Source organism: Prosopis cineraria, unplaced genomic scaffold, assembly GCF_029017545.1.
Source record: "Prosopis cineraria cultivar Desert tree isolate PC_DT_omini unplaced genomic scaffold, ASM2901754v1 PC16, whole genome shotgun sequence".
Classification (NCBI taxonomy): Eukaryota; Viridiplantae; Streptophyta; class Magnoliopsida; order Fabales; family Fabaceae; genus Prosopis; species Prosopis cineraria.
This window is the reverse complement of record NW_026555347.1, coordinates 501,555-512,500: the sequence shown is the minus strand read 5'-3', so window position 1 is coordinate 512,500 and position 10,946 is coordinate 501,555. Positions and strand designations below refer to the sequence as shown.

Here is a 10,946-nt window from a genome sequence, read left to right as displayed (position 1 = left end):
AAGGGAGAATGCCACTTTAATTGTTGTGTAGTGCTACTGCAATTATCTGAGGTTTTTCTCTTCCCGCGCACTCCATTCAGGAAGACGAATCTCTTTCACTCACGGAACACAAACCCATTTTCCACTTTTGATAGGTGCCACATCAATTAGAATTCGATTTCACAGTAATTAGCTGATCGGAAATAGACAGCAAATTTAACTACCACTTTTATTAAGCTACTCCTTTTTTTTTAGTAGATGTGGAAAAAAGAGTCAATGCAGAATGAGTTTTGCTCTTTCCTTTCTTATCATAAGATATTAGCTGGAATCGATTGAATGGCAAATCTCCTGCTTTCAAAGGGAAGACCTTGACTAGTAGCCGGCTGACTTACGAATACCAGCACAACTAAAATAAAGAGGTGGCTTGGTTCACCGTCTATCTTTGCTCTTAGGACAATGGGATAGCAATGCAGATGAATTTTCAGATTCAAAATCGAGTCAAGGGAGAAGGCACAGTGCTGCTGATCTTTTGAGCTATGCAAGAGCATCAAACATTAGAGTTGCAGTGTATGCCAGTGTGGAAAGGATACAACAGGCTTCCTCTTCAGCCAATTCGGGGTCAAGGCAATCTGCTATTGGGGTGGTTTATCGCGATGAACTGGGCGGATACCATCACGCAACGGTACGCCAAAACAAAATGGTGAAGTGGTGCTCTCAGCTGGTGCCATTGGGAGTCCACAGCTGCTGAGGTGGCGTAGTGATCGGTCATTTCATTGAATGTGTTCAGGATATGGCCCCTGGCCTCTTTCTGTTCCTGCGCTTGGCCTTTGAGTTGCCTTCACACGGCCGACAAAGACAGATCTTCACATAGCGTACAGGAAGTCGAAAGGAAGTACCAGAGCCCTTACTTTCCGCTTTGAGCTGAGCAAGCAGCTGAACCCATTGCCCTAATAGAATAGAATGGGGCTAGTTGGCGGACTTGATGTCATCTAAGTCAACTGGGGAAATCGGCTCTTCTCCTCTTTCTATTCTATAGCTATAGCTGTCTATTGAATAGTGAATAGAGGTCGATTCCAGTGGAAGAATAGAATCAAGAATCAATTGAGCTCAACCTTAGCACTAAGCGTCTTCAATCCTCTCCTTTCAGTCTGCTCATCAAACTCGCACCTTCGAACCAAACTCTCAATCTCTAGGGCTTGGCCAGCTCCACCAGCTGCCTTTATCAGCTGCTCTGGTTCCCTTCCCGAATGCGAATCTCTATCTCTTTGCGGCTACAGCCTATTCTAATAGGACCCATATTCAATCTCTTAAGTGACTTCTGAACACTAGCTAGCTCTGGACCAACCTATCTTAGCCATGAGCGATCACCAAGCGGAGTTGAAAGAAAAGTGAAAACAAAGCCTTCATCCAGCCGCTGGCTTTAGGCTTGACAGGAAATGCTGACTACAGCTTAGATCAGAGAACACTCGGATACTGCTAGCTTGCCTCGAAACGACTTGCATGGCTGACAGCAAAGCACCTGATTCACTCGTTACGCTAACCACTGTCCCTGAAGTGAAGCCAGGGGAATCGAAGGGGATAGTTACTGTCGACGAGAGAATAGAGATCAATATATTACTTATGATTCGTATGTATAAGTAGAAACTGAGGGGGAATTGGGATGGATTGCTTGATTAGTCCTATAAAATATATAAAAAAACTACCTAATAAAGACCCTTCGGAAAGGCTGAAAAGAGCCTTGTTGCTTGTGACGCTCTGCTGCTCGTGAAGAGCTAGATCCATAACACTCACACCTGGCTACTCGCTCTGTTGCGGATTTAGCTTAAGTGTCCCCTTCGACGGATTCTTTAGTTAAAGCTACTGATGCCCTAACTTAACCTGCCCCACCTTTAGCCCTTCCTTATCTTTAGAATGACGTATGATACGCATTGCTTCTTGCTTTGCTATGAGAGTGAAAGCTGCTCATAAAGGTTTCTTTAGTAAGAGGCTATGCCTTTGACGTTCTTCATTGGCTTGGGTGCAGGTCACCCCCTTCTAAGGCAGATCCGTAAGAAGCGATGGGATTCCAGGTGATGAAAGAAGGTGTGATTGAGTAAGTGAGAAGTTAGGTTCTCGGAGTTACCACGGTGCAAGTCTTAGGTTGGCCTACAAAAAAGTAAGGACTGCCCGCAGGTTAGTCTGACCCCCCACCTTGCTTCTCTAAAGTTGTGAAAATGTTCGTCTACCCCGTTTGGGCTATTTCTTCTTATCCCGATTTTCTCTACTGGTAAAATATCCGCTTAGTCAACTCAAGGTAGGGCTGTCTACCGAAATTAGCCTATTTGATTGAAGCGAAAGTTAGGAGATATAGGAGAACCGTGGGTTGAGGACTAAGGGCATGATCAAACCGTCTTTTCGGATGAGTACTTTGCTTCGGTACCGGGCTCAAAAGTCTGACAAATGAAGTTCACTCTACATTGACTGTATCAACGATTCCATAAAAGGAGAGGAAAGCGACCTTAATCAGTCCATTTCCTCCATCCCTGGAGGCATAGGCATAGACGAAGAAAGCAGAAGCATAGGAGGGGATTGAACGAGGGATGCATCTTCTTAGCTCTCAAGCGAGGAAAGGGTAACTTGTAGCGAAGAATCCTGTTTTCGAATTCACTCTTTGCTTTGAAGGAACCAGGCGCAAGGGAACCAGTTTGAAGGCGCAGATGAAGAAGGGCTGCGTTCAAGATTTCACCAGGCCCAGGTTCTTGGAGTCACCATTCGCCCTGTTATTATTACCGCTGCCATTTTTCGTGGGAATCCAGCTTACACTGAAACCAGATGCCATAAGGAGTGAAATAGAGGCGGACACGTAGGGAATTGACGTATTAAAGGAAGCGAGGGACTGATAAGGTGCTAGGCAAATCTCCATCAGTGCGAATGCTCCATCTGCTCTAAGTGGGCGAACCACCAAATTAGAGTCACCAACCACTTTTCACTTTTTGATCTTCATTTCTTTAGCGATAGACAACCCTATCGCTAAGGCCTCATATTCTGAACTGTTATTAGAGCATGGAAACTTCAAATTTAAGGATTTTGATGTTGACTCTCCTTTTGGTGATTTCAAAACGATTCCTACACCACCTTCTTCCTTGGCTGTGGATGATTCATCAAAGTATAAGGTCCATAGCCCCTCTTCTACTGTTGCAATCTGTTCTATCTCACCAGGAATTTCTTCAGAAAGCTCGATAGGGTCTTTTGATGGGCCAGTAGATCTGCAAAAACTTGCCCCGGAGTGACACATTCTATGTCAAATTCTGACAGCTGTAACAACCATCGCGCTGTCCTTCCCGCCACACCAACCCTCGCCTTGACAGCAAGTACCTTATCGGATTAGCCCCCAGAACCAACTTTATCTTATGCGCCAGCATATATATAATGTCTTAACTTTTGGGCTGCATAACATTAATATATACATATAATACTTTGTCAAAGAGAAACTACCCGGAATCACACATACCCATTTTTTTTTAATGAAGTAGGGTAGCGAGCCACAGTGGCGACTGAACGATCTGAAACATAGCTAGGCAAACGTCCACTATGAACCCGCATCGAAGAATCAACATGATTCAAATCCAAAAACAAAAAATGACTACTACATAATCAACTGACGCACGCGCAAGACGCCAACAATCAGCTGAAGCATCAACAATGTCCCCATCCAACGAAAAGAAAATAGAACATCATTGAGAGTACTTCAACCAATAGAGGCCAGCAAGTAGACCATATAACTAGTAGGATGAATAATAATACGAATAAGACAAACGAGAATCAGCGGGGGTTTCTCTCCAAACAGAAAAGCAAAAGCTCCCAATGCGAGGAGGCATACATCCCATAGACGCCTCGGGCGAGGGCATTCAGCGATGGGATTGAGAAGATATGGAAGCAGATTCTGTGATCCCTGCAAGGTCAATCTCATAGGGGAAGTAAACTAGTGCACTTAGCGGCTTTCAAACGACTTTCTAAAGGAAGGAAAGAAAGCAGAAGGTATTCCATGTGGATCAAACGATAAGGATTAGAGCAAGTTCCGTTCTCGTTCTCCGAGGGTGAATCAAGAAAAGCAGTTCCGTGGGTTCAGTTTGCTTAGAGAAAGCCTAGAAGTCATAAGGAAAAGGCACTGTACCGGCAGCGAACTCTAAGGTTTGGCTTTTTCTTTTATTTACTTTCTTTAGTCAATGTCGCATTTCGAGTGCTTGGTTAGATCTCCTAACCTAATGAATGTAATGAACGAGAAGATGCGGTGAATCAATCAGTATTAGCTAAGGAAAGAATTCGAATTCTGGGGAAGATAGGAAATCTTTCTTTATAGGAAAGATTTCTAGGGAATCTGTGCTTACTAAGCCTTTCAAGACTCACACGAGACCCAGGATGGAAGTAGCGAAATCAGCAATAGAAGAGAAAGCCGTATGGAGAGCGTTTTTCACTTGTTTTGTTTTGATTGGTGGATCGGTCAGGGTGGGCTAGGTCTTTGTTGATAGAAAGCGCCCCGTAGAGTTTCACGGGTCTATCTCGTTGCCATATTGTCGGGCAGGGTCTCCCACTCGTTCTAGGATCCTTCCTTGAATTAACTCGTTCTGGGCAACTTTAATAGTTGTTCACATGACTCCCTGATCGCGATGCGCGGACTTTGCTTTTCTAACGATTGGAATCGATCGAACTTGCTCGTGCAATTTGACTTTCCTTATCCTTTCCAGTCCAGTCCTTCGAGTACGTGATTTGTGGGAATCTCAACCAACCCGGCTCGCTTCCTTGATTTGGTGTCCCTCTTGCCATTCCAATCAATATCCTTCAATCTCTCCAAAAAAGGCATGGCACGCTAGAGATGATTGAACGACAGGACCGGTATAGATAGATGATCCGCGGCAGAGAGGTATCTATATTCCACTATGTGATGAACGAGAAAGCACGAGCACGACTGAAGTGGCTATACATACAAATCCATTTACGGATATATATGCTCCGATTGGGTCAAGATGCGGGAGGACTTCACTGGCAAAGATTGAGGTGAGGGTCGCGCCCCTACTCGTCTAAGGAACAAGCAACGAGCAAGCAAGAAAGCAAGAAAACGGGGCAATCAAACTAGGATGTTAAGCGGATCATAAGAGAAGTGAATGCTATAAAGAGTACAGGTGCATGCGTGCGAATAATAGTAGAGGTGGAAGGGGTGGTAGGAGCTAGTTGGCAACCAAAAGCAGGGGAACAAGTAGGGCAGTTGACCACCCCGAAAGCAGGGCAAGTAACCCAAAGCATCGGCTTGGAAATAGATTGGTAGGAGGTTTCATCTCTATTGTTCTTTTCCCTCCGGCTTTGAACTAGTTGTTGACTCAGTCTGGTAGTGTCCCCTTGTGTGGTATAAGGGGCTTGTAGCTTTCAATGTCTTCCTTTCAACAAGACTTTTCCGTCTTCTTTAGCCGACATCGCGTAGCTCTCTCTTTCATTCATACCACCGGTTGTTCGCAATTCACATGAAAGACCCTTTCCAAAGGTTGACTACCTTTGCCCGGCCGTGGGATGACTTGCCCGGATGCGGGTACAGGATAAAAGAGAATAGGTGGCGAGAACAAGGGCAAGCCTACCACTATTTCTCCATTCAAGGCTATTTGGCAGAAGGAGCGTCATCAGTCATCACAGGACAAAGCGATCTTTTCGACAAAGACAAATTATCTTCCAAAGCATACAGAAATGAGATTCAATTACGATATGGACAAAAGCTTATCAATCCCCTCCTGTTGGCCTGAGAAAGCAGAAGGTGACAAAGCAAAGTTCAGTGACTAATAGCGAGGTAAGACTCTGCTAATGGAAAGCATTCTCTTTACTTTGATAGGGCGGGCTGGCCTACTCGATGGCTTGTATGAAAATGAAAATGAGACGATTTGAAATGAGAGCGAGGTCAGACTTTCTAGAGATTGCATTGCCTGAAAGGCCACTCGTCTGCCCTCTCCCTAAGGTCGAGCGAACATTACTCGACCAGAGGAAGAGGATACGGTAGTAGCTCGAGCGAAGCGAGAGGCACGACCTCTCGCTCTTCTTAAACAACCGCTTTCAGGAAAGGAGCATTGCCAAATATGTGGATTTGCCAAGGTGCCCAACATTCCTGACTGAGTTGGGGAATCGTGTGCACAAGGCATTGCTAAACCATTGGCAGAAGTTTACTTTTAATCCAAGTGGGGGATTGCGATTGAAGCGTGACATAACTGAATATGGAGAACTCTTGCGCAATTTTAATGCTCCTTCTGTTGATGAGAAATTGGAATCATTGGGCATATTGGCCAATGTCTTCATTGTTGCTCCTGAAAGCCTTTTTTCTTTGTTTTTTTTGTACACCTAGCAGTGATGCACAAAGATTTATTCAGCTCAGGGATGACTATAAGAGTGCCAAACTTGCATCCAAATTGAGTTCCTTGTGGAGTTGACAAAATCCCCTTATGGTTAGGGCACTGACACTCAAGTTGAATCTTAAGTTTCACAAATTGTATAGTTCCATAACAGCTGGCTCTTTCGGTCCTGGCTAGCCGGTCCTGTTCTCCAGTCAATACCCTGCCAAAGAATGTCAAATTTGTTGTATCAAAGATATTACCAATCAACGAACTGCTAGTTGGAGAGGGGGGTCCATTACGTGTTAGCTACCTCTAGAATAGCCAGACATTCTTGGCAAGGTTTCAGAACGGTGGGCGGGAAATGAAAAGTATGGCAGTAAGCAAAGCAAAGAAAGCTATAGCGCGACCCTCAACAAGCGCTAGCGCATAGCACAACCAAATGGAGGTGTGGGTGGACTCGGAAAGGAAGAGTTTCGATTCCAAGAGCTGTAGTAGAGAAAGATTAGGATATTTCGTAGAAAAGAGAAAGACTTTTAAGATTCTTAGCTTAAGGAACTCATCTAACTCAAATCCTAATGCAGAATTCCCCGTCCCAGAACGGATGTGCGGTTACAAGACCGCTACCTGGTCAGACAACCGGAGTAGTTTTACATTCTAATATCTTACTAAGCTTTCAGTCCTAATAGCGACTTCCTTGCCTTAAGAAGCTCCCAGGAAAGTGAAAGTCAGCACTATTCCCTCTCAAGAAAGAAGGTAAGAAGGACGCCGAATCATTCCTATTGCCTTCTTCTTTCTACGAGTCTCATTGCCATTTCTTAAGCTTAGACCTCTCCTTTCCATGTAACCATTCAGACGGGGGAATGCCGGATTCTAGGCAAAAAGGAAGTTGGTTTGCTCAACTAGAGCGTTAGCTACGAGAAAGAAAAAGTCCATATTCTAGACTCTTCAATTCACTTCTTCCTTCCTTTAGTAAGGAATTTTTTTCACCTCGACGGACCACAGCCCAGTCGAAAGCTGCAATAGATTCGACCACATACTTGAAGGGGATTGGTAGAACTTATAGGCCTTTAGGACAGGACCGACTCTTAGCTCGTTGGAGTGCTATTTAAGATCTTGGCTTCCTAACTTACTTTGAAAGGAAATACCCTACGGGCAAACCCTCTTGAAAGAAGAAATTCAATAGTTATGGAGCTACTAACAAGAGATACCCATGCATACTAGGAAGAAGAACCTGTTAACGAAAGAGAAATAAGAGAAAGCAAGTACACGATAGCTATAGATAGCTCTTCCATCACCCTCTCTAGCACCCTATAAGAAAGTCCTTTGCTCAAGCCAAAAGGGATCAAGGAAGTACGAGCTAGTAAGATGGTTAGACCCCCCGGGAAGAACCCAGAGAAAGTACCTCTACAACAATAGATATTGTCCATACAAGGACTTGAGCAGTTAAGCCCTTCCTAAGTCAAGCATAAATAAAGGACAATCAACAAAGAAAGAAGAACTCAGTAGCAACTCTTCACTTCGGAGCAAACTACCCGGGATAACGACCAAAAAGAAGGGCTGCTTTCACTCGGCAACACGAGTGAGAAGAACAAAGAAGTAGGAGATATCAGCTGGTAAATCCTTGACCGAAGTACTGCTAAAACGGAAGCTCAATCCGGAACCAGTGAGTCTAGCTTCACGCTCGATACAGGAATGAGAAGATAGCAGCGGAGGATGTTCTTTCGTATATGACTTCTATAGCTTTCCTAAATAGAGTACCTAATTCTTACTGCTTGTTCATTCCGGGTATGCGCAATCAGTACGATTGATTCCTTCTTTCGGTAAAAAATATAGAGAAAGTGAGCGCCTTACCAAAACAAATCGAGATCTTCAACTTAGTTGGGCTATTGTTCGGGCATTAAAGCCTGTGGAAGTCTTAGATCCCCTTTCATTCCCTATCAAAGCTATCTTTCTCAGCAGACAGCTAGATGTTGACTTCAAAAGTCACGTTTAACGATTCATTGGGGAATGTCTGCCAAGGCTCTTTCAGCACTTCCCTGGTAAGAAAACGGGGCTTCTATTTCCAAATCAACCTTTTCTTATTCTATCGAAGGACAAGGCGGAAGGTAGACTGACTTCTAGGCTTCTTCCTTCTAGTCGAGGTGAAAGCTTTCAAAGAGCTGAGTCGTACCCAAACTCTATCGAGTCAGCAAGTAAACTACCTCGCTGAACTAGCTTTAGACTAGGCTAATGAAAGACCTTTGATTCAGCAAAAGCAGGCTTGCTTAAACTTAAATAAAGGCTTTAAGAGAAAGAAACGGAAGCGAATTCGGCCTGCTACTCCTATTCCATACATCCTTTCATCTAGTGACCAGATGTGAGTTTCGTATAGAAGGGACGGAAGTTTATTGAGTTGAAACTATGGGACGGGGGGTAAGGACCGGTGTAGAGTAACGGTTGAGGTGGCTTAACCATTCGAACTACCTAGATAACAGATCATTGCTAAGAAAGAAGAGTTGAGTTAGCAGGCTCAGGGGAGATCTTAGATGAAAGCATTTTCTTTCGAGAGGGGAAGAAAAGCCTAGTTTCGTAGCCAAGTTAAAGACGTGCCAACTTTTCTTACTCTTTCTTAAGCGCTGGTTCTGCTTTCACTAGATTCTCTTCTTTTTCACGCATCCCGGACTGATTTCTAGGGCTAGAAAGCCTAGAAAAGAAAGGCCTTTAGGGCCTTAGCGGAGTCACTTCCAGATTCACTTCTTTTTTAGGGAAAGAAGCGCTTAACTTAAGGAGATTTGCTCCTATAGCTGTTGTTGCTGTGGCTCAATCAGTTAATGTTGAATCTTCCACCCCTGAACGGTGAACAAACAAATAGACTGATTAAGGATCTTAGGACACTTGAAGCAGGACTGACTTCAACAGATGCGGATGAATTAGCTGCCTATTTTATGATTCTATACTTGAGAAACCTCGATTACACCCCACCCAAGGGAGTGCAGCTCTAAAGCTAGTGAGTGAAGCTAAGGGGCGTAGCGAAAGCAAGAAATCCGTTAACAGCAGCAACAACAGTAGAAGCGATATTCTATAGAAGCTAGTCTATTAGAGAAGCCCTTTAAGTGACTTTTCGGGGATCTTCTACTTATTAATTAAAGTACGAGACCACCAAAGGCAACTTCTTCAACTATGGTCATTCTTGGTCCCAGCTAAACAAGATATAAAGAGCATCTATCCTAGCTTAGCTGCGGTAATGCCGATTCCAAGACTTGGTGAATGAAAGAAAGCAGCAACGCGCTACCACAGATACCACGAGCCATACCACAGCACAGAAAGAAGGCCTCACCTCACAACCATTTTCACTCGAGCTGAAACCATGCCATGAAGAGTCGACAATAGGAAGAACATCTGAGTCAACCTCTCCTAGGCTCACTTGCTGCCTTAGCCTTAAGTCTTAACCGAATAAGAACTTGAATGAGATTGACTCTGTATCTCTTCCCTGACTCTGTAATTACCTTTAGCTCCAAGAGTTAAGGGGTTAGTTTACCTTAAACCGAACCGTATCGTTCGACTACGGGATACTCATCAGAGCATCCCAAAGTCTCTCTTGTGACTGGCAAAGATCAGCTTTCAGCCTTTGTTTGGTAAGTGAAATATAGGCTTTTTCCGTAAGGAAGAGTAAATCCAACAAAAAGAAGATTAAGCACCTTAGAAAAAGGAACCAACTAGAAAGAGGAGTTAGCAACATTCGGATGAAGTAGAGTTTAATTGCGTGTTGTTAGAGAGAACAAGGGGCAGAGCAACTATTAAGGTATGAAGTAACTCGCCCCTATCGAATAAGCTGGAGAGGAAGGAAGTTATCCCAGCTAAGAGTAGACGACGAGAATGGCACTTGTGCCCAGAAGTCATTAAAAGACCGTTCGCCAACTACTCAACTATTGATTGATCACCCGTTAACCCCAAAATGGAAAGATTCAGGAAAAGCCGATTGGCGGCATCAGCCTCTTCAGTGACAGCTTCTGATGAAGCAAAACGAAAAAAGCCTATTTATTGATAGGTCAGGCCTTCAGAAAGACTTGTGCCATCTTAATACTCTAGTTTTCACTCCAGGCCTTAACTGGCGCCTTTGCTTTGGCGAGACTATGAGATCTAGCTTTCGGTCGGCTAGCTTTCTTCTTTCTTGCTTGCTCGTTAGGGCTTTAGTTTGATTGCTGGGAGAGGATGAATTTGTGCTATTGAGAACTAAGGTTCGGTATTCCAACTACTACTCTATTGTAGTAGCAAGAAGGACACGGACAAACAAGGATAAGAAAGAAACCCTAGGACCTTCTATTAGCAACACTAACACAATCAATCATACCCTACCTGTTCAAAAGCGACTTTTTGCTTAAGGGAATTTGCCGTAGAAGTAGAATCAGTAGCAGTCCCCGAGCCGAGGTCAGACTTGATAGAGGAGAGGGTATTTCCACGTGTGGTTCGGAATTCTTTCTTTCTCTTCCGGCCAAAAGACGATTTGGAAATTCTTTATTGTAAGAAGAACGTACGATAAGAGTAAGCAGACGATGTCGATAGAAGACGATTCGTAGGATCGTCAAAGAAAAGAGAAGAATGAGCCCTATGGAATTAGATGTCGAATGAGTCCAATTTCGA

At 44.0% G+C, this 10,946-nt stretch overlaps 1 protein-coding gene across 1 annotated transcript in view; it reads right to left on the bottom strand.

The window, feature by feature from the left end:
* The window catches only part of LOC129294850 (ribosomal protein S4, mitochondrial), a 3,926-nt gene extending 3,623 nt beyond the window's left edge, over positions 1-303 (bottom strand). The window contains exon 1 of the mRNA XM_054933341.1: positions 1-303. This exon is cut by the window's left edge and continues 3,623 nt beyond it. The gene's annotated coding sequence lies outside the window, so the exon portion shown is untranslated.
* Between the last annotated feature and the right edge of the window lie 10,643 nt (positions 304-10,946).